The sequence below is a fragment of the Halichoerus grypus genome, chromosome 7, assembly GCF_964656455.1.
Source record: "Halichoerus grypus chromosome 7, mHalGry1.hap1.1, whole genome shotgun sequence".
NCBI lineage: Eukaryota > Metazoa > Chordata > Mammalia > Carnivora > Phocidae > Halichoerus > Halichoerus grypus.
In genome coordinates this window covers 29,847,571-29,870,881 of record NC_135718.1, presented here as the reverse complement: position 1 = coordinate 29,870,881, position 23,311 = coordinate 29,847,571, and the positions used below count along the sequence as shown (strand labels likewise).

The following is a 23,311-nucleotide window of genomic DNA, read 5'->3' as shown; positions in this document are numbered from 1 at the left end:
ATTGTAACTTGTAGTAGAATAATTATGTTTATGATTTAGATATTAACTGTTGACTAGGACAGAGTTTTGTAGAGCATTTTTTGTCGTTCCCCTCACCCCTGCCTTTTTTTTTTTTAAGTCAGACTCTTCAACTCTAAAAGTTAGCTTAGTGGGTAGGTTCCAGAAGGCTTGGTGACCTCATTTTTTGAAGGTGAAAACTCTTAGTGACATTGGTGTATGCGCATTTGCAAGGAGTGAGAGTTTAGAGAAACCAAGAAGGAAAGTCTAATAGAGAAAACTGATTTGTTGGTCAAAGCAAAATCTTAGGTTTAAGAATTGAAATGTTTATTTTTAGTTCCTACAAATGGGTGTTGACTAGAAGGTATCTGCAGACTCAGATACTTAGGAAATGCTTCCTTCACTTTCTTTGATGTGGTATCCTCTGGCTCTGCCTTGCCAATTTCATTCTTTCTTTTATTTATTTATTTTTTAAAGATTTATTTATTTATTTGCAAGAGAGAGAATCTTAAGCAGGCTCCACCATACTCAGCACGGAGCCTGACATAGGGCTCCATCTCACGACCCTGAAATCACGACCTGAGCTGAAACCAAGAGTAGGACTGCCACACGGGCACCCCTCATTCTTACTTTTAGTTATGAATCAGCAAGATAACTATTTTTTCACTGTAGACTTTTATACAAGGCTATGACAAAAGTCACTTCATTAAAATTTACTTTGTGTGCTATATAATATGTTTTTCTCCTTTGTTTTAAACACTTTTGTTCATTGGCTTTTTTTACTTAGAGAAGTTTTGGAAGGTAGACTCATTCTCAGCTGTAGCATCTAAGTGTATGTAGTAGATATGCTCAGTTAATAATGACTGTGTTGAATAGTTCTGAATAAAAACATTTTGTTGATTGTCCTATGTCCCTAAGGCACACTCTCGAGAGACTATATGGTATTGTGGAAATAACCTAAGCTTTGGAGTTAGATCAAGTTTTGAATCCAGGCTCCACTACTTAATAGTAATTTATGACTTCAGTTCGTATTATCATTCCGAGTTCATTTTCTTATCATCTGTCAAACAGGGATAGTAATACCAATGCCATATGACTGAAAAGATTAGAAATTATTTGAACTAGGCACATACTAACCAGGCTTAGCAAAAGGTAGATTGTTATTATTTCTTTAACATTTTTTATTACATTTTTCTGTTAGTCATTGATTTTGGTAATACATCTATGTTCACTCCCTTAATGCTTCACGTGATTAGTTTTTTTGTTGTTGTTTTGTTTTTTGATTTTTGTGGGTTTTGTTGTTGTTGTTGTTAGCCAAGGTTAAGGTTGTTGACTTTGACCATGGAACCCTGAAACACGGCAAAGCTAATTGGCCAGCATGTTTGAATCTATGACCCTGTCCTCATTAGCTCCATAAGCTAACTACTCAGAAAATAGCTCACCAGAATGAATGATAAAACTGGTATGTTGTTGATTCAGCACTCATGCACTCATTAGACATAATAGAATTAAATGAATTAGTGCCAGAAGTAAAAGTATAGACTTTTATTAGTAATCCTATATAAATATACTAACTCTCACACTTTAGGATGATCTTTGACAACCACTAACCAGAGTTATAATTCAGACATTTCTTTTAGTTGTTGAACGGTATTTGTTGCAGATTTCCTACTCATAGGAGAAGTGAGAAGAAATGGAATTAGGTTATTCATATCTTGAAAGAGAACCCTCCTTCTATGCCACCCACCAGAAAATGTGCTCTTAGCTAGTGGAGAAAACATTTAGAGTTCCCCGTTAATGAGCCCAGCAGGATGGATGAAGCCCATGTAACTCGTAAGAGTTTATTGAATTACAGAGAAATTCCAGTTGTCAGAGCTTTAGATAGAAGAGAAGTTATAGGGTGTTGCTCAGCAAGCTATAAGCCTGCATTTGGGAAGAGGGTTTTCTCCTCTCTCAATAAAACATAGACCAGTTGCTCCCAGTCTGTGGTGTGCATTTTTCACTTGTCTTATGCTAGTCTTCTATATAGCTTTCCATTCTTCAAATTCACTCTTCAGTTTTATTAATATTTGTTGTCCCTCTTGTATCTTTTTTTTCTTTTTATGTCAAACATGGCTGTTTTCAGTCTAGGGATAAAAATAGAAAAGCAGAGAAGCACTGTTGGAAACAGCAGGTTCTGGTGTTTAGTATTGTGAGGTTCCCAAATAACACAGGTTAACCTGTGAATATAATGCTATTGATTTGTGACAGCTCCTGACCATTTAACTTGGCACAGAGGCAAAAATAGGGGCAAAAGGTATGTGGCACTCCTTAATAGGAGATTTGCTTCTTAGAAAAGAATATACGTAATTTTAATATTGGCTTGTAGTTGGGCTGTTTCAAGTTCTTTGCCATGGAATACCAGAAGAGTTTTTAAGAACGAAGAGAAGCATTTGGATTTAAATCCTAAGCTCTCAAATTTATACCAGTAGTCCAGTTTGTGTTTCCTTATTATCTGTAAAATAGGAATAATAATAGCAATCCTGCTTGTTTACAAAGATCAGAGGGAAAAGGTAACAAGAATGATTTGGAAATGGGATGGATGGGTAGCTGCGGGGAAGAAACTGACTGAAAGGCACAGTCTAAGAGAGGAACACAAACTCATACATGAATTTGTGAGTTCTGAAGCCTCTCTGACCCTGAGAGTTTTGGATAAGGGATTTTGGACTGGAATTAAAAACCTAGTGCTAGGAAAAATGAATTTATTAGCCTATATGTGGTTCTAAACTTTTTTATTCTGTGAATCTTTTCAGACCTTTTGTGCTTTCATTTTACATTTTATTTTAGGAAAAGACCCAGAGGAAAATAAATAGCCTTGATTTGTTTATGTGGTTGGTAATTCTCTACAACCATCCCAAATAACAGTTTCAAACTCAGTGTGACCATCTTTCAGTACATTCAGAGTTTCCAGTGACCTTTTTGGCCTCTTGACTCTTCTAGTGTGAGAACCAATGATTTATTAAGTACTGGAGTTGACAAGCCCCATGAGCCATGTATCTCTTGGTTTCTGCCACCACTGTTGTTAATGTGACATTGCTTTTCTTTCCCTGCTTGCCATAGTGTTTCTTTTTTTGTATTGTGCTTCTTGTTTGTTTCCTTGGGTAGCCTGAAACTTTTCTTTGCTTCTGACACTTGAGTTCACAGTCAAGGAATTTATCTTTGACTTTATAATGTTATACAGTTTTCATTTTGTAAGTATTTCTTATTACTATTATTATATATTCAATATGTGCTCGTTACAGAGGATTTGGAAAATATACCTGTATTTTCACCATTTGGAAGTAACTGTTAACATTTTGGATTATTTCCTTCCTTTCTGTTTCCTGTGTATGTTTATTAATGTAACACAGACACACTTAAATTGGAATCTCTTGCTATTGTATATAAATTCTGTATCCTGATTGAAAAAAAGTAACATGTTTATGAATAGTGTTTAGCACAATTTCTAGAACTAGCATGAATTATATATTCTGGGCAATGATCTTTAAATTTGTATTCATTTTGGGTGGGAAATTAGAAGATAGGTTCCAATTCTGCTTTACCATTGCCAAACTGAAAAGCAGGGCAAGTTGTAGGCTCTCTGGGCTTTCATTGTGGCAGCTGTCCAACAAACTTTCTGAGGTATTTGACACAACTATCTGATGAAAGTTAACCTTTTCCTTAGAAAATCACTCATACACAGAAGAAGACCTAGTCTGGTCGGTCTTTGAGATTCTTCTAGTTCTGCTACTGGATGATCCTTGTGTTGGGGAATACAAAATAGAGCAGTATCTGTGAGGTTATTTGGGCTTCAAGGAAGAGGAGGATCTTAAAGGAAGTGATAGAGTAACAGATTGACTGGAGAGGACAAGAAAATTCCACACAGAGAGGAGCGATGAGAAGTTAGAAGCAAAAATGAGTACAATATGTGAGTTGAGTGAGACAAAAAGGGAATGTTAACAGTATTGCACAAATGAAAGGTATGATTTTTACTGAGGATGAATAGTAAAGAGATGTGACTTGTTAGGTTTATATGTGTGTGATAATGAGGAAGAATTAATGGAAGGCTTTGAAGGCTAGGCTGAAGAATATAGATTTGGTCCTGTAGGTGATGGTACTTCTGTTGAAAGTCATATGATGAAAACAGCGAGAAAGGTCCTGGTAGCTTTGTGGGATAACCACAAAGTTGAGAGTTTTTGGAGAGTATTTCAATAGGACAGTGGTGGGGTAATGTGGAAACAAAACATGATAGCTCTTGTGGAGGAAGAACAGTAACCATGGGTTTGGAAGAGCTGGAAGAATCAGGATACCTCAAAGTTTTGAGCCTGACCTAGCAAGTATATTGTGGTGTAATTGATCGTGTCATTGGGAAAGGAGCTCAGATAGGCCTAGGGAGAGAGATAGTGAGTTCAAGTGCTAATACAAATTTTAGGTATTAGATAATTTGAGTGGTAGTTAAAAAAATCTGGTGCTTTAAAACTAAAGAACTTAAAAATGAATGCTCTTCTTTTTAAATTGTTTTTGAGGCCATGCATTTATTTTAGCAAATAAATATTCTTTGGAATTTGTCTTTTGAAACTGCTTTCAGAACCAGTAGAGTCATACAAGAAAACCAGTCTTATTACTTGATGATCATATCATTTGTCTTCAAAAGAGTATTTTCTAGCTCGATCACTCATCTTATTTACTGATTGCTAAGTGATATTTGACAGTTTCTAAAAATGTAAAGGCATAAAATTTATTACCATGGTGGATGTGTAAATGATTGTAGTGTGGTTGCTGAGAAACTTAAAAAGTCTGAAGCTGTGATGGCATCCTTAGAATAAAGTGCTAGTGTACTGTGGTTAAGAGGGTAGGTTCTGGAAAGCCTAGGTTTGAATGATCTCTTTGGTACATTAGTTATGTGTCTTGAGCAAGTTATTTAATTTGTCTGGGGCTCAGTTTCCTCATTTTTTAAAATGGGTACGGTAATAATACTCCTTACTTCATAGAATTCTTGTCAGGATTAGCTCTTATACTAAGAACAGTGCGTGGCAAATATTAAGAGCCCAGTAAATATTAGCTATTCATTAGCGTCACAACAACCACTGCTATTGCTACCATCACTACTGTATTTATCTATTTTGTTTGTTTTAAAAATCACTTATGTTCCTGTTTAGTTATGTCTTATACAAGTGAAATGATAGGCAGCTGGAGATAAAACTAGAGCACAAATAAAAGACCTGACATACAGTGTGTGTGTGTGTGTGTGTGTGTGTGTGTGTGTGTGTGTGTGTGTACTTTGTTTTTTGTTTTTGGTTTTGTTTGGTTTTTTAGAATTTTGGCCTAGGAGAAGAGTGGAAAAGACCAAGGGTGGGATATTGGTGAATACTTGTGGTAAGGGTTTGGGAAACAGAAAAGGGGCTGGCAAAGGAGCAGGTGGAGATTGTTCAGAGAAAGAACGAAAACTAGGAGTGGGTCTTAGTAGTAGAGGTTATACTAATTAGGATTAGATTTGGTTGCAGCCAAGTAACAGAGACTTAAATATCATAGAAATGTATTTCTCTTAATGTCAGGAATCCAAAAGTAGTCTAGGGCTGGTATGGTTGGTTTGTCATGGTGTCATGTTGCTGCTCTTTTTTCTTTTTTTTTTTTAAAGATTTTTTATTTATTTATTTGAGAGAGAGAATGAGAGAGAGCAAGCACATGAGAGGGGGGAGGGTCAGAGGGAGAAGCAGACTCCCTGCCGAGCAGGGAGCCCGATGCGGGACTCGATCCAGGGACTCCACGATCATGACCTGAGCCGAAGGCAGTCGCTTAACCAACTGAGCCACCCAGGCGCCCATGTTGCTGCTCTTTTGTGCATGGATTCTGTTCTTTTCCAAAGTCACTTTATGGTCTAAGATAATTACTGGAGCTCCAGCTGTTTCATTCACATTCCAACCATCAGAAAGGAGGAAGAGAATACATCTCCTTCCCTTTAAGGGTATTTACTGAAAGTTACATGTGCCACTTCTCATATTCCATTGGTGAAAATTCATCACTTAGCCACACCTTCCTGCTGGAGAGGTTGGGATTTGGAGACTATTTTGAGTGGTCAGTGCCTGGGCGTAAAGAACAGGAACAATGAGGATAATCCAAATATAGCTAGATGAAGAATATAGGGTAGATAACCGAGTTAATTCTCCCTTTAGGACAGTTTGTCATTATTGGTAATCCTTGACAGAGTTTCTATACTTATGAAAACTGCGAATATAAAACCACTCTTGTCAGATTGTGTCAATAGTACTTTGTTTTTAGGGTGTAATCCTTCACGAATCCTTGTTTAATAAGGATTATCAGTCTCATAAGGAAAAAAATTATTTGTATGTACATGTATGTATGTGTGTATACCAATACATAATGTGTGGGTGTTTTTATATATTTCCTCATTTAACCTTGGCATTGGCCTAAATTACTTTATATGGCAACAATGTGCAGTAAAGTGATGGTAAATAAGCCTCTGTATTTCTGTTTTGTAGTTTTAAGCCCATAATTTTACTTAGCTTTCCATCCACTCTCCATTTTGGTTGTTTTGGGCAGTGTTTTAATCCATCTGTGTCCTTTTATATTACTACTCTCTTTTACTGCTGTTAATCGTACTTCCCAAAATAGATAAATGAGCAAATTTAATTAAATGTGTTATTTGCACTCTCCTGATCATTAATGAATTTGTAAGTAAGATCAGACCTACAATGTTTCTAGTATTATAATTACTGAATTCTGTCCACTCAAGTGGTAATTATTTGCTTTAAGATTTTTTTTATTTTTAAAGCTTCTATATTTTGTGTGTTTGTGTTCTTTCAGTATTGGAAATATGAAGGTCTTCCAAAAAAAGGGGGGGGGGAGAACTTTTTTCCCTAGGATTTTTTTTTATTCCTTTCAATTGAAAATATTTTATTTATATATTTTTGAATGATGAACAATACATTTAAGATAAGAAATTCATCAGTTGCTGTTTTTTGTATTTTATCAACAGACATACAGTTTAAAATAGACAAGTTTTAAAAGTCAAATAGTAAAAAAGGGATTTATAACAAAATATAGTGAATCCCCCTGCTCTCTAGTTTCCTCCCTAAAGGTAACCACTTTCAGCTCCTTAAGCTATTTCTTCTGGCATTTATGTATCTCCATGTTTCAAAATAATATATGTGCAATGCTGTCCTTTTTCATTATATATTGAGTCTCTGTTATGGTAGAGAAAGCTGTACTGTTCTTAAACCACCATCACCACTACTGTTCTCCTCTAGCTTCCTAATTTAGTTATAATATTCGGTTAAATGAGATAGTTAATGTTGTGTTTACATTATTATGCCTGTGCAAATTTTACTTTCTGATAGTGTCTGAAATAGTAGCCTCTCAGTGCAGTTTTCCACAAGGTCAGTCACAGTAATCTGTCAGTTCCAATCTTCTTTCCTTTTAAAAAATTTTTTTGGCAACTTCTCTTCTGGAGACCTTCATTGTCCTCCTATCTGGGCCTAACTATCTGGGCCTACTTCACAGCTCTTTTCCTGGGAAGATTTCCCTTTGTTATCTTTAGACTTTTCTCTCTTTTTCAGTTTGATTCCCAGTATTATAACTCTTATCTTCCTTATTCTTCATTTACCCTCTTGCTTAGGTAGAGCACATCCTCTAGTAGTTGTGTTGGATGAAAAAGATGATACTGTGGCAGAGAACATGGGGATGACAAACCTTCAACATGCCTGACTCTGTCACATAGCTTCAGTCTGAACCGGTTGCCTTCTACTTTTGGTGCAGTTTGCATCCTGGAATCCTGGAATGTCCACTCACTGATATTCCTTCACTTTTCTCTTGTGTTGGATATCTTGTTTTCCAGACCCCATGCCTTTCTTTGTTTTGGTTTGTTTCTTCATTTGGTGTCAAAGGATGATGAGACCATCACACCCTATCTAGAATATCTCATCAGGCACAATCTCCTTGAACAAAGAGGATTGTTAATCTTACATAGTGGTTTTGGGGAGGGTGGAGTTCAGGGATTGGAGGATTTTAAGAGGTGGAAGTGGGTTAACATGATCTATAGAAGCATGGTTACTTGGGTGACGTTGTTCATTGGTTGGCACTTGGGAGTGTATTTATTGGAGTGAATCTGTCCCTGATTGTTTGGCTTGTAAAAGAGTGCCTGCTGTGTTAAGTTGTCCTTATCAATTGAATGGATTTAAAACTGGTACTCCTGGCAATTTACCATGGCTACAGACAGTCCGTCTTTTCTTGAATTTGTTCGAATTTTAAGTTTTCAGTCCTCCGGTAATTTTCTAAGAAAGTGTATATGTGGGAGGTAATTTTTTGAGCCTTTCCATGTCAAAGTGTCTTTTATTTTTTCCTGTCCTCACATTTGATGAATATAGTTTGGATGAGTGTAAAATTTTAGATTGGAAGTGTTTTTCTTCGGAATTTTGAATGCATAGTTTTTTCTCCTTGTCCTCTATTGCTGTTGAGAAGTCCTCAGCAAACGCAAATCCTCTTCTTTTGTTTGGACCTACTCTTTGGAAACTTGTTAGAGTCTCTGCTTTGCACCCAGTATGAAATTAAACAGTGATGTGCCTTGGTGTGGGGTCTTTGTCTATTTTTATGTAGTGCTGGGTATTTGTAGGTATTTGGAGGTCTTTGTAATCTACAATTTGCATTTTTTGGGGAGCTGGTATGTGGGGATGGGGTGGGGAACATAGATCTTAGCTATTAACATGCTCCCTTAATCACCCTGTTTGAAAGACCTCTGCATTTTTGTAGTCAGCCTAGAGATCATCCTTTTTACATTCTGCAGAGATAACCTCAAGTTTTCTTTCAAGGGGGAGAAGGGGATCTAAGGATCTAACTTCTCCTCAAACAGTCTCCATTTCACTTCCAATTCCACAGGTGGTGCTGGCTGTAAATTGGGTTGGGTCTCAGCTTTCTCTACTGCTGGATTGGGATTTGGCTCTCCAGGACCTGCTGTAAATACCTGTATATGTTCCAACTTCCAAAGTTGTGTTACTCTTTTCTCCTCTTTCCATCCTTGTTGATTTGTATGTTAAAAAAAAACCAAACAAACTTTTATGTTAATAGGATTTTGTAAAGAAGCAAATTTATATGCGTATGTCCATTCCGCTCTCTTAACCCACAGGGCTGAAAGGATTTGATAAGACTAACTGCAGTATTTTTATGTGAAATGATACTACATGATCATTATAATTTTAATACATGAAAGGCAAGTAACAGTATATGGTGCTCAAAAACAATAACTGAATATGGGTCTGCAGAGAGGGTAATGGAAGAGAGGGTAAAGGAAGAGGGTAAAGGAAGAATGTCATGCCTCCCTTGACTGCAGGCTATCCCTTTAATTTCTATAGATTATTTTTGGTAAAAGACATAAAAATGATTCATTTTCATTATAAGAAAGCTAGTAAATACTGATAGGTATGAGGAAGAAAATAAGAATCACTTTGATTCCTCAGTGTATTTTCTAGTCTTTTCTGTGCATTTACTTATGTATTTGTGCAAGTATGTTTAAATGAAACATGTGTATTATTTTGCTTCTCCCCCCCATTTTTTCCCACCGTAAATGTATATATCTTTTAAGAGGATTGTTTTGTGCAGAATCTAAAGATAATATTAACAACTTCTAACAGCTGCCATTTATTTGATTACAGATTATGTGCCAGGTACTGTGCTAACATCTTTTTTTTTTCTGTTTAGTTTATGTTGACGTTATTTCAGACTGCAGGAAAGTTACAAGAATACAAAAAATTTACCCAGATACCTCAAACGTTAACACTTCTATACATTTCCCTTTTCTCTGCCTCCTTCCATTTCTCCTTTTCCTCCTCTTCCTCCTTCCTTTTCTCTCCCTCTCTCTCTCTCTATATGTATATACATACACACACACATATATATACACTCTTTGTATATGCATTTCTTTTTTTTTTTTTAAGATTTTTTATTTATTTGACAGAGAGAGAGGGAATACAAGCAGGGGGAGAGGGAGAGGGAGAAGCAGGCTTCCCGCTGAGCAGGGAGCCCGACGTGAGGCTCGATCCCAGGACCCTGGGACCATGACCTGGGCCAAAGGCAGACGCTTAACGACTGAGCCACCCAGGTGCCCCTGTATATGCATTTCTTGAACTATTTGAGTTAGGTGCAGGCCTGTTTCCCTGTATACCTAAATACTTCAGAATGCATTTTCTAAAATAAGGTTTTTTTTTTTTTTTAATGTAACTACGGTATAGTTGTCAAAATCAGGAAATAAACAGATTTAATGTTATTATCTAATCTATAGACTTGTTCAAATTTCAACCCTTGTCCCAATGATGTGCTTTTATAGCAAAAGAAAATTCTGCATTCCAGTGGTCATATCTCTTTCTTTAATCTGGAGCATTTCCTCAGTCTGTGTTTTTTTCATGACATTGGCATTTTTGAAGAGTGCAGGCCAGTTATTTTGTAGAATGCCTCTAATTTGGGTTTATCTGATGTTTTCTCATGATTGGATTTAGGTTATCTATTTTTGGCAGGAGTACCATAGAAGTAATGTTATACTTCTCAGTGCATCATGTCAGGAGGCGTAGGATGAATTACTGGTAATGTGATCTTGGATCACTTCATTAAAAATCCATCCTTGTTTTATACCTTTAAAAAAAAAAACACCTGTTTTTTTTTTTTTTTTTAAGTTTTTTAAAAGGTAGTGTCTGCCAGGTTTTCCAGTGTGGTTATGATTTTTCCTTTTGTAATTTTTTTGGTGGTAAAATATACATAACATAAAATTTACCAGTTTAGCTATTTTTATGTGTATGGTTTAGTGGGGTTAAGTACATTCACTTTTTTTTTTTTTAAGAGCGAGAAAGCTCATTTGTGCACACGTGTGAGCAGGGGTGGGGGGTGAGGAGCAGAGGGAGAGAGAGAATCTCAAGCAGGTTTCACGCCCATTGTAGAGCCCAAAGAGGGAGGGAGGGGGCTTGATCTCATGACCCAAGAGTTGGACACTCAACTGACAGAGCCACCCACATTTTGTTTGTAACTCTGAAGTATCTTTGAGAAAAACAGTTTGGGACTTTATGAATGTCTTGTTGCTTCTTGAGCTTTTACTCACCAATTTTAGTATTTAATGATTTCTGCCTGAATCATTTTCATGATGGTTCCTGAATGGTGAGTTTCTAATTCTGCCATTTTTTTCTACTCTTATTTATAATAATACTTTATTTCATAATTATTTGTTTTGTGGCTGTCCCTGATTTGGTCAGTGGGAGCCCCTTCAAGCTAATTCCTGTCATTCTTTTGGCTTGCCCTTCTCATTCTTTGAGTACTGCCTTACTTTTTACCACAACAAAATGTTTAGGCTCATCTTGTACTTTCCCAGCCTGAGCCCTGGAATGAGCTATTTCTTCAAGGAGCTCTGGTTCCTTTTAGTAGAGAATGGTTTTAAAAGCCATGATTGGGGGCGCCTGGGTGGCTCAGATGGTTGGGCGTCTGCCTTCGGCTCAGGTCATGATCCTAGGGTCCTGGGATCGAGTCCCGCATCGGGCTCCCTGCTAGGTGGGGAGCCTGCTTCTCCCTCTGCCTCTGCCTCTCTCTCTCTCTCTGACTTTCATGAATAAAAAAAAAATAAAAATAAAAATAAAAAATAAAAATAAAAAAAATAAAAGTGTTAAAAGCCATGATTGGGACTCCAGATGCCCTCGTTACTACTGGGTATTATTGCTCCAGGACCTCTTGGCAGGCATCTAGGAAATAGATGCATGTGGTATATGTGTGTGTGTCCACACACACTCGTATATCTTCATCTGTCTACTGAAAGCACTGAGTTTATACTGATAACCTCTGATCTCAGCCAGTACTACAGGGTTTATTCTGTCCTTCCTTTATTCTGTACTTATAACTTCCTCTTCCAACAGTGAGAAATATAGCCCTGTTATTCATATTTTTACTTACTGGCTCAATCCTAGAATATCAGAAAATAGTTTAAGAATTGCTTACTCATACCACTATTTAAAAGTTACCTACTAAGGAGGTTCAATATTTGTTGATAGGTTTTCCTTTAGCCTAAGGGTATGTAGTCTAAATCTCCACTGTCAAATAGGGTAGCTACAACACATGAATTGTGTCCGAAGTGTAAAATATACATTGGATTTTGAAAACTTAGTATGAAATAAGGAATGTCAAATATCTCATTAGTATTTTAATATCATCTTTATGTTGATTATATATTAAAATATTTTAGATATATTAGATAAGATATATTAATAAAATTAATTCCACCTGTTTTAATGTGGCTATTGGAAAATACTAAATTACATATGTGGCTCCCATTATGTTTCTATTGGACAGTGCATATCTAAAAACCATGTTTAAAAGTTACTTGGATTAGTTTTCTCTCTCCAGCATTCTTCCCTCCCTCCCATGGTTATGTTAGTCATTTGAAATACAGTTCAGTTCTATTTCTAAGTTTTTCTCCTTGTTCTAATTGATCTTCCTTATTTTTGAGTATGTGAAACATTAACATGGTTCCAAAAGTCAGAATTGTACAAAAAATACATACTCAGAGCAGTGTGTCACCCTTTTCTTTTTCCTTACCACCTGTTTCCACCCACCCTCTATAGATAACCAGTTTCATCATTCTCTGAATTATCCTCACTGTGTGTTTTTCCCCCAGGAATGATGAGATATATGTTTATTTTCTTATTTCCTCTTCTTTTTTACACAAAAGGTGCATATTATAGATAACTCTTTTGTACTTTGGTTTTCTCAATTAACACAATGTATTTTGGAATCCATTCCATATCAATTTATAGATTCACCTTCCCTCTCTCTGTCTTTTCTTCCCTCTGACAATTGTGTAGTACTACTTATTGTGAAGATGTTAACTGTTCTTTTATGCTGTTCGCAATATTTTGCATTTACAAACTGTGCAGAGACTAACCTGGTCATATATATTTTTGTATGTTGGAAATACATGGGTAATTTCCTAAAAAGGGATGGTTGGGTCAGAAGTTTAGAAGCATGTGTAGTTTTCATAAATATTGCTAAATCCCCTTCTTTGGGGGTTGTATAAATTTGAATTCTCACCAACAGTGTATGAGAGTGTTCATTTCCCCACAACCTTGTCATCACAAGTGTTGTTAATACTTCTTAATTTTTGCTGACCTTATAGGTAAGAAGTGGTATCTCCATATAGTTTCAATGTTTATTTCTTTTGTTTGTAGTAGGGGTGAACATCTTTTCATATGTATAAAGGTCATTTAAATATCTTTTTTATGTGAATTGTCTTGTATCTTTTTATTGATTTCTCTATTAGGGTTTTTTCTCCTTCAGTTTTTTTTTTTTTTAAAGATTTTATTTATTTGAGAGAGAGAGATAGCGAGAGAGAGCACAAGCGGGGAGGAGAGGGAGAAGCAGGGTCCCTGCTCAGCAGGGAGTCCCATGTGGGGCTCAATCCCGGGACCCTGAGATCAAGACCTGAGCTGAAGGCAGCTGCTTAACTGACTGAGCCACCCAGGTGCCCCTCTCCCTCAGTTTTTTTTTTTTTTTTTTTTAAAGATTTTTTTTTTATTTTTATTTAGTTATTTGACAGAGAAAGGCACAGTGAGAGAGGGAACAGGGGGAGGGGGAGAGGGAGAAGCAGGCTTCCCGTGGAGCAGGGAGCCCGATGCGGGGCTCGATCCCAGGAGCCTGGGTTCATGACCTGAGCTGAAGGCAGACGCTTAACGACTGAGCCACCCAGGCGCCCCATCTCCCTCAGTTTTTAAGAGTTCTTTATTTTTAGGGATATTAGCTCTTTGTAAGTTATGTATGTTAAGATATTTTCTCCCAGTTTGTCAGTTGTCTTTTGACACACGTGCATGTGTGTGTGCGTGTGTGTGTTTAGGCTTTTATCTAGTTCAATTTTTCAGTCTTTTGTTGCATCTGAATTTTGGGTTATAATTGGAGTACCTTTCCCTTTCCCCGGGGGTGGAGAAGAATTTACGTATTTTCTTCTGGTATTTGTATCATTTTAGTTGTTTCATTCAGATCCGTGCTCCATTTAGAGTTTTTTTAAATGAGTATTATACAAGTTTAATAATCTTTTTCCAAATGCTAATTAGTTGTCCTGGCATATTTTTTCTTTAAAAAGTATAATTTTGCCCCAGTGTGTTTTGAGGTGCCCCCTTTAGCATACATTAAGTTTCCATTGAGTTTATTTCTGGACTTTCTTTTGCACTGATCTATTTCTGTACCATTATCAACGCTTTTAATTATAGAGGCTTGATAATATATCGAGGGATAGCTTTTAACATTTTTAATATTTCATTGGTTATTCTTACATCTTTATTTTGTTGAACTTTAGTAATCAGCTGTCTATCTCCATAAGAAAGTTTGCTCAAATGAGATTTTTATTGGGATTATGTTAAATTCATAAATTACTTGAGGGAGAACTGACATCTTTATGATGTTGAATTGTGTTGAGTCCATTTGTTAAATCTACTTGTGTGTCAGGAATGTTTCAAAATTTTTATATTGGTTTTATACACTTCTTGTTAAATTTTCCATTTTTAAAAAATGTTTGTAGGTCTTTATATTAAAATTTATAGAGCTACATTATTCTTTCTAATGACTGTCTATTTTTCTATAGTTGAGATGTACCATAATCTATTTAACCTCACCCATATGGGTGCACATTAAAGTTTATAATTTCTCATTATTATAAAGAGTTCTGGAATAAGTCTTCTGGTAGAAGTTCATTATCTGAAATTTGTTCAAATGCTTTATACGTTAATAAAATGTGTGCCTCCACTAACAATGTGTGAACTCTATTCAGTCTCCATTTACCAAAACAGGACCTTATTGCTCCTTTTTTTAATCTTTGTCAGTTTGACAGACAAAAAAGGTACATTTATTTTGCATTTCTCTGCTCACTGATGTGATTTATTTTTTCTTAGCTAGTTTATTTTTTATCCATCCAACCATCCATTCAGTATATTCTTATTGAGCATCCACCATGTGCCATCCTGTAAGTTAGAACTATAATGATGACTAGAAGTTGATCTTTTTGTGTTTTTCATCATTTGTATTGTTTTGTTTTTTCTCTCTCTTTTTTTAATGGCAGTTAATAGGCACTTCTGCCCCCTCAGATTAGTTCTCATAGGACTGAGAGTGAGAAAAGATGACATTTTTATTCTGTTTGGGTCATGAGCTTCCAAGAAGTATTTTTGTTATTTGTATTTATTTCCATTGCACATTCTATGGTAGGTAAACGACTGTGTTAAGCTTTTAGTATTCAAAAAATGAGATAATGAAAGTTAACTGCATACACTAGTGTCAAAGAACTGATAATTACATATTTTTATAAAAGTAACTTTTATTATTATTATTATTTTCCAGGTGAGGCTGCTGTTTATCAGAAGGAAAGCTTTGTGTCGTTTGCCTTGAGACACAATCTGTGTGTTCTAAAGTTTTATTATTCAGAAAATAAATGTCATTTATTTGGTAAGTCATTTAATTACGACTTCTGCGTATATTATAGAAATATTGTTTATTTACTCTGAATATTTGCTTGCTTGCTTATATTTTGTTTCTTTAGTGTCATTTTATTTGTAACTCTCATGTAAAAAACAAGTTTGAGAGTGGCAATTACCTGAAGGACTAACGGTGTCTTAAAGATTTTCTTCTGTTCACTGTTCTTAATTTTGGTGTTTGTGGTAAAGAGAAAAGGGGCTGGTTAAATATTAGCATTAGTTCTCAAAGCTGGAATACTAGTTTTGCTCTTTTTAGTCTCTCTCCACCTAAGAACTGAGAATTGACATCCTTCCTGTCAAGCTCTAGAACTTCTGTCTCGTTCATACAGGGAGCAGTTCAGCCATCCCTGGTGGTCTAGTTGTTAGGATTTGGCGCTCTCTCATACAGGGCGCAGTAAAGAAGCTGTGTTATTGTAGAGGTTTGAAGAACTGATTCAGGAAGAGTAGATGGTCAATTATATCTTCAGTAAGGCATAATGAAGCAGAATGAATAATGCTATCAAAGGAATTAGAAATGAAAAATAATGAGGTATATAGTGAAACTGATTTTAGTTGTTTAATATTACTCTGTAGGTGTTTTTTTTAAGTTTTTTTCCAGGAAGATATAAGTTGATATGATCACTGTTTTGTAAGAGGTTCTTCTTACCCGCATCCTCTTAATGATCTTTTCAGTCTATTCCAGGTTCTGATTCTTATGTGTCACCAGTGATAACTGGGAAGCTGATATGTAGGGTGAAGACTTTAGTGGTATCAAGAGGGTTAGTCATAGCAAATGTCAGAAGATCATACTTGGGTGCTGCTGAAGCATATGGCAAAAAATTGGAAACTAATGAAATGATACTGGTGACTTACAGAACTTTCTATTAAATGGTTTTACATAGCAATATATAATGAAAAGTAAATATTGACATTGAGAGCTGAGCTTAAACAATAGAATCTAAGGATGAGGAGCCACAGCTATGGAAAAAAAAGGGAAAGAAGATTCTCTTTTCATATCTTTTTGGTAATCTCTTTGCTTTTGTTAGCATCAGAAAGCTGACTTCTGATGTTCTTAGAGCATGTGTCTGGCTTGTGTGAGTAGAGGCATTGGATTTCATTGTGCGTGAGTCTGAAACGGCCCCGATCTGAGAGCATACCAAAGTGAGTTTTAATCTTGGTTATTTAAAATCTCCTTGTACCTGTCTTATTAGGAACATTATTTTTTTAAGAAGAAACTAATTTGCAACTGCTATAAAGAGTGACATTGTGTCCGGGAAAATGCTGTACTAACACACTGCGTTGTCCCACAAGAGTACTTCCCAAGTCCCTGAACGCAGTGCTGACAATCTGTGACGGCCTGTGAATGGTTGGGCAGCAGTTGGGGAAGACCGCCAGCAGAGTGAGATGGTTGTGTGTAAGTTATAGAGGAGGTGGGGAGGGGAATGAATGAGAGAAGAGCAGAGCAACTCGGGTTCTGTGGGCAGTTTGAATGGAAGCTATTGTTAGCTCTGCTAAAACGACTGTGAAGTGAACAGCCAGAGAGTGGGGAGGGCTTTTGGTGGAGTAGAAAAATCGGGTATTTCACTTTTCCTTTCAAGGTGTCATTGTTTCATTCTGTCACCAAACTGTAAGGCTAAATGTTCTATTGATGAGAGTATGGATTGGATAGATTTAAAAATTTTGAAGACACTAGAAATATCACTTCATGCCAGGAAATGGGACTATAAAGATCAGGGTGATAGGGATGGGACTTATCTTTTCCAGGAATTACTGTAATGGTAGTAAGGCCAGTTACCATATCTAGATCTGGAATGACTGGGCCTTTATCTCAGACAAATGGATATCCTGTTATTTATTTATATATTAGATTTTTTATACATTTACCTCCAACTGGTGGTGTTTTAGAAACACTCAGCCAGCTAGAGCAGTCTTCATCAGACGTCAAGGCATGGGTTTCTGAGTATTTCTGGATTGTGGAATAGAATTTAATGTGGGGCAAGTTATGGTTCAATATGGTTCAAGCTTTGGCTCTAGCTAGACTAGTTTCTTTAACTGTCTTCAAAATAACATTCTTTGACTTACTGCCTCTTCATATTGTTCACACTATTCCTTCTCCTGGGAATGTCTCCCTCTGATTCTCATTCCCTAAACCAGCTTATAAAGGCCTCACTCCAATTCCACCTACTTTATGACATCGTCAACCATTCCAGGCCCTTAGTGATATTTCACTTTCTATGTTTTTATCATTTACTGTTTTTCTCTTTATTTGGCTATCATATGTTACCTTAAAATTTTTTTTTTAGATTTTATTTATTTATTTATTTGTCAGAGAGAGAGAAAGCATGCAAGTGAGCACAAGCAGGGGGAGCGGCAGGCAGAGGGAGAAGCAGGCTCCCTGCTGAGCAAGGAGCCTGATGCACGAGACTCGATCTTAGGACCCTGGGATCATGACCTGAGGCAAAGGCTGATGCTCAACCGACTGAGCCACCCAGGTGTCCCAAAATTTTTTGAAAAAATTTTTTTATTTTCCCAATTAGGTGGGGACAACTTAAAGGGGAGGTTACATTATTCATGTGGTTCAAACCATGTTATATTATTGTAGTCTTACTTTACAATCTTCCACTGTCCCAGCATAGATCTCAGTACAGTGTCTGCACTTAGTAAATATTTGTTTTGACTTGGAGAAAATGCCATTACCTATTGTTAGCTTTTCCAGTCTTTAACGTATATCTTTCTTTTTGTATCATAAGAATAATAGATTAAAATGCAGTTTAAGTACCTGAGTTATGTTTGTTCAGTACACTGTACTTCTTGGAAAGTCTTCTGTAGTGCTCGATACAGGCTTCCTGATTTTTTAAAGGAGCATTGCTCTTAAGATATTATATTCGAAGGTAATTACAGTATTTGTTTTTCTTGAATCTCTAATTAGTAAACCTTCAATCTGCATGTAAGAGAAGCTCTTATTTGTTAATTTTCGAATGTTTTCTTTGCCTGCTTTGAAGTGAAACTTGCTTCTTTTGGTTTTTCAGATTCTTAACCAGCCACATTTGGCCTTTACACTTGGTAGCATAGCTACATGGAGGGAGGAGAGAGAGAGTTGTGATTGTTATCTCTAACACAGGGATTCCACCCGCTTTGCAATTCTCTTATTGCTGTTGCACTTCTTTCATTTTGTTTTTAAAGCTCTTCTCTGCTATCTGTTGTTTTACCCCCATTTTTTTTGGATTTATTTATTTTAGAGATGGAGGAGTGCCCATGAGCAGGGGAAGGACAGAGGGAGACAAGCAGACTCCCTGCTGAGCGGGGAGCCCTAAATGGGGCTCAAACCCAGGATCCCGAGATATGACTTGAGCCAAAACCGGCCGTTTGATTTAGCCACCCAGGTGCCACTACTCCAATTTTTAGAAGGCATATATTCTAGTCTGCTACACTACTTAAGTGCAGGGACTTTGGAATCCTAAACAATACTTGGAAGCTGTGTGATTTTAAGTAACTTAAGTTTCAAATTTCTCATCTGTAAAATTGAGATAATCATAGCTACCTCTTAGTTTGTAGTTGGGATCAAATGAGGTAATATATATAACAGCATAGATTAAGCCTAGTGGCATCTACTTTCAAAATTTACGGTGTGGTTTATTAGATTTAGTTTGTGATTCCTAAAGGGAAAGAAAGATCAAGTTTAACACATGTCAGGTTTGAGGTGCAGTCCTAAAGTCTTGTCCATTTCAACTGTCTTGTCAACTATAGGATATCAGTGAGTGAAACCCAGGATAGACCCAGGAGAGGAACTAATTTCTAATAAGTCTAGAAATACAGACCAACCTCCAGATGTCTAGTAAGGGAAAGAAGTTTTAGGAGGGAGTTTTTCCTTTCTCTTTTCCCCAGGTATATATGCAGAGTAGGAAGCAGAATTTTCTCTCCACCTTTCTATTACATGTTATATTGCTGTTGTTGAGTTATATTAAAGTTTTGGTCTGACTGCCTTTTGAGGTGGTCAATAAAAGGTGCACTAACATTAAACTTTGAACAGTTAAGTTGGTGAACTATGGGGTTACCATGTCAGTGGAGTGTGAAAGAGACTAAGCTTCAGACTTTTTCCCAGCCTATAAAGCGTGAAATCAGTTGGTGCCGATGCATGGCGACTCTAGTCACTGGAGTGTAAAATAACTTGAGGACATGAATTGTGTTTCATTGTGAGAAAAGCCTTTTCGTGCCGTGGTTTGTTTATGTGTTTTGGTGCCCCTACGATCCTACTGGAATCATGTATCCTATATATAGTTTCATTGTCTTGAAAATCAGATTTTTCATGAAATATTTTTTCCAGTTATGCAAGCTGTATTCTTGTGCAACTGCATGTAGAGAGGCAAAGGCTATAAATCTCCAACACAGACTAATAATAAAATACTGTAGCTATTATATCCTGTTTAAGATTATATCTGAAAATACTGTCTTCAGTAGGTATTTGATGTACAAGTTTCTTCTATTTTTAGACTCAGGTTTGAAAGTGCACTCTACATTCTGCTTTGAAGCTTCTTTCAGTCTAAGAATTGTGTTACCAGTTTCACTGGTTGCTGTTCCCATGTTCACATGTGCTTCTGGAGAAAGGGAAGTATGTAGAGAAGGACAATGTTTTCAAATGGTTGGGGGAGTTGGGACGAAGAAGTACAGAGATTATTCTTGTGGGGAATAGAAGAGAGGGAGTTCCTCTCCTGACACCTGGTGAGATTCTTCACCATATGGCTTTGAGGGTGAGGCAAGGTGAATGAGGAAGTTTCAGAGACAATAGTGAATTATTATTGTCAGCAGTTTTAAGGCTGGAAGGTTATTGGAAATAGGCATGCCATGAAAGCATTCAGGTTCTTTCATTCTTATCCTCGGTTTTCTTGTTTTACTGCAGCGGTCTTTGAACTCTGTTTGGTTGTTTTTGTATTTATACAGAAGCAAATTGTGAATATTTATGAAATTAATACATTATTGTAAGAGACCATCCTGCTGAATATCACACAGTGTATTGTAGCAGTTAAATGCAGGGACTTTGAAATCCTAACTGGTGTTCAGAACTGTGTGATCTTGAATTACTTAAGCTTCGGGTTTCTCATTTGTATAACTGGGATAATAATAAGCACCTCATAGTATTATAGTTGGAATCAAATGAGATCTCTTACATATATATATATATATTTGTTTTTCTTGAATCACTAATTAGTAAACCTTCAATCTGCATATAAGAGAAGCTATATTTGTTAATTTTCGAATGTTTTCTTTGCCTGCTTTGAAGTGAAACTTGCTTCTTTTGGTTTTTCAGATTCTTACCAGCCACATTTGGCCTTTACACTTGCTAGCATAGCTACAGGGAGGGAGGAGAGAGAGACAGAGTTGTGACTGTTATCTCTAACATAGGGATTCCACCCCCTTTGCAATTATATATATATATGTGTGTGTATATATATATATAATACATATATTAATTATACATATATATAAAATATTTAGGGTAGTCCCTGTCACATGGTAAATACTCATTAAATGGTAGTTGGTTATTTTTTCCTCTTTTTCTTCCTCTGCTACTGTTCTTGGTACTACTCTACCACTTCTTCAGTTTTGCTTGTAGGGCCTAAACTTTAATGAAACAGAAAACATAATTAGATATAGTTCACAGCAGCAGATTTTGAAAAATATGTCATTGTTCTCTTAGACATGGCTTAATAGATCTTAACCAAATAGAAACTCTGTAAAAAGACTTTTTTTCATGAAAGGATTGTTATGTTGACTTAATAAGATAGCCTTGCAAATAAATATAAAAAATTATTTTAAAATGTATTTGGTTAATGCAAATAAAACAGCCTTTTTGTGAACTTAGGGAGTTTACAGAAATAAAATAAGAGTTCAGAGTATTGTCATTTCTTATTACTCACTTAACACAAGCTGTTTTTTCTGAGGAAGTGCCTTTTTAAAAATTCTTAGGAGAAATGTTTTGTCTGGTGTTAAGAATAGTCATAGTAGAGTTCCTGTCTAGTGTATGAGGCACTTTTTTGTGGGAATGGGATGGAAAAGTCTTCCTGATCATTTATACTAATGGAGATGAGCATTAGTGTGGGTAATATATTTGGTTTTGGTCTGCATTATGTGATTATTTTTGCAGCATAATTAACTTCCTGATTAACTTTTGTTCAGCTAGTATTTCTGGAGCACATACGGGGTGAAAAACTGGGTAAGGCAACTATGATGAGGATAAAACTACTAGTTTTAGTTGATATGAGACATGGGTTCTGATCTCATTTCCTACTCTTAGATGAATTCCTCGACCACTTTCTTCATCTTTAAAATGAGGAGGTGATACCACTTGGTTTTCAAAGATCTTTTTCATCTGGAAGCTTTTAAGATAGATATGGAGGTAGCTTGGCAGTTGGGAAATGCAGCAGTGACACATTTTGGCCACCAGAGTTTGAAGTCCATCAGTCAGCTTGTGCTATGTTTTAACAAGAACGTAGCCAGCGTCCTTGGAAATGAGGAGGTCACGTTGCTTTTATATCCATTTAGTTTAAATAAGTTATGGAGCTTCTTGCTTTTCTGATTCTACTTGGATTAAATATATTTCTGCTTTTGTTATTTTCAACCTTCTAGATAGGACTGTGAGAAATATGTAAGAAGGGAGAAGAGTAGAGGTTTCTAGTTGTTAGGGATTCATTAAATTTTGTTCTCCAAGATAGTGAGTGGCTCTCAGATGACCCATGGGCAACTTTGATGGGAGGCATAGTATGGGTGACCAAATTCAGTTATTTTTGGTCACCTTCTTCCCCCCAAATACACAGGCACGCACACAAATGATACTCAACCCTAATTATCTCCATTGTCTTTGAAATCCCAAGGATGAAAGTGAAATGTCTGAGAAATATAATAGAATGAGCATAGCACTTATAATTAAAACCTAGGTTCCAGCCTTTCTTTGTCACTTAATATCTATTTAACCATGGACATCACAACCTCAGATCCTCAGTTTCCTTATTTGGAAAATAAAGATGTTGAATTCTGACCTATGCAATCCCTTTCAGTAGTGTAATTCTAAGATTCTGTAAAAATTCTTTAATATTTATGTGAAGGGCAGTGATATTCTTGATACATTATAATTAAGTAGTATCTTATAAAAATAGTACATAATATTTCTTTTTTGGGGGGGCAAGAAACAGGACTATAAGTGTTGTTAAGGCATTAATGTTAAAATATTAAAGTAAACTACATAAGAGCAAGACGAACAACACTCCACTGAGACATTTTTCTAACCCCACAAACAAATTCTCTAGACCATAGGCTCAGGGTGCAACAAGTCAACCAAGAGGGGCCATACTAGGCAGAACCAGGCCAGGCTGATTTGGGGTATAGCTGATAATGAAGCATTCATAGGGGAAGTCATTTGGGGATAAATTAGCTTGAAAAAAGAGGGCATCTGTATCACAAAGGGAATCTATATCAAAAAGCTGGAGTCTGAATCCGTTTCTTCCAGCTACACAAGTGAAAATAACTTTGATACAGAGTCCAGTTATATGAGTCTGAGTTGCTGTCTGAGAGCACTGGATAATGTGGAAGGAACAAAGAGGGCATGGAGTCCAAATAGACAAGCTGAGTGTCTAGAAGGCGACAGAGCAAATGAATGCAGGAGTGTGCTTGTGAAAATGAGCAAGGATTAGTACTTACGATTTGATATGTACACAAGAGAGTAGAAGCCAGCCAGGCAGACTGGATAGAAACAGAATTTGGGGATTATCCTGGCTTTAATTAAGCACCATCCTTGGTGTTGGTAGGCAGGGTCTGCTTGGTATACC

At 36.4% G+C, this 23,311-nt stretch overlaps 1 protein-coding gene across 5 annotated transcripts in view; it reads left to right on the top strand.

Annotated features, from left to right (window-relative positions):
• The window catches only part of R3HCC1L (R3H domain and coiled-coil containing 1 like), an 85,284-nt gene that overhangs the window by 2,221 nt on the left and 59,752 nt on the right, over positions 1–23,311 (top strand). For all 5 annotated transcript variants that reach the window (XM_036080661.2, XM_078077271.1, XM_078077272.1 and 2 more), the window contains one exon: positions 15,379–15,483. The gene's annotated coding sequence lies outside the window, so the exon portion shown is untranslated. The remainder of the gene's footprint in view (positions 1–15,378; positions 15,484–23,311) is intronic.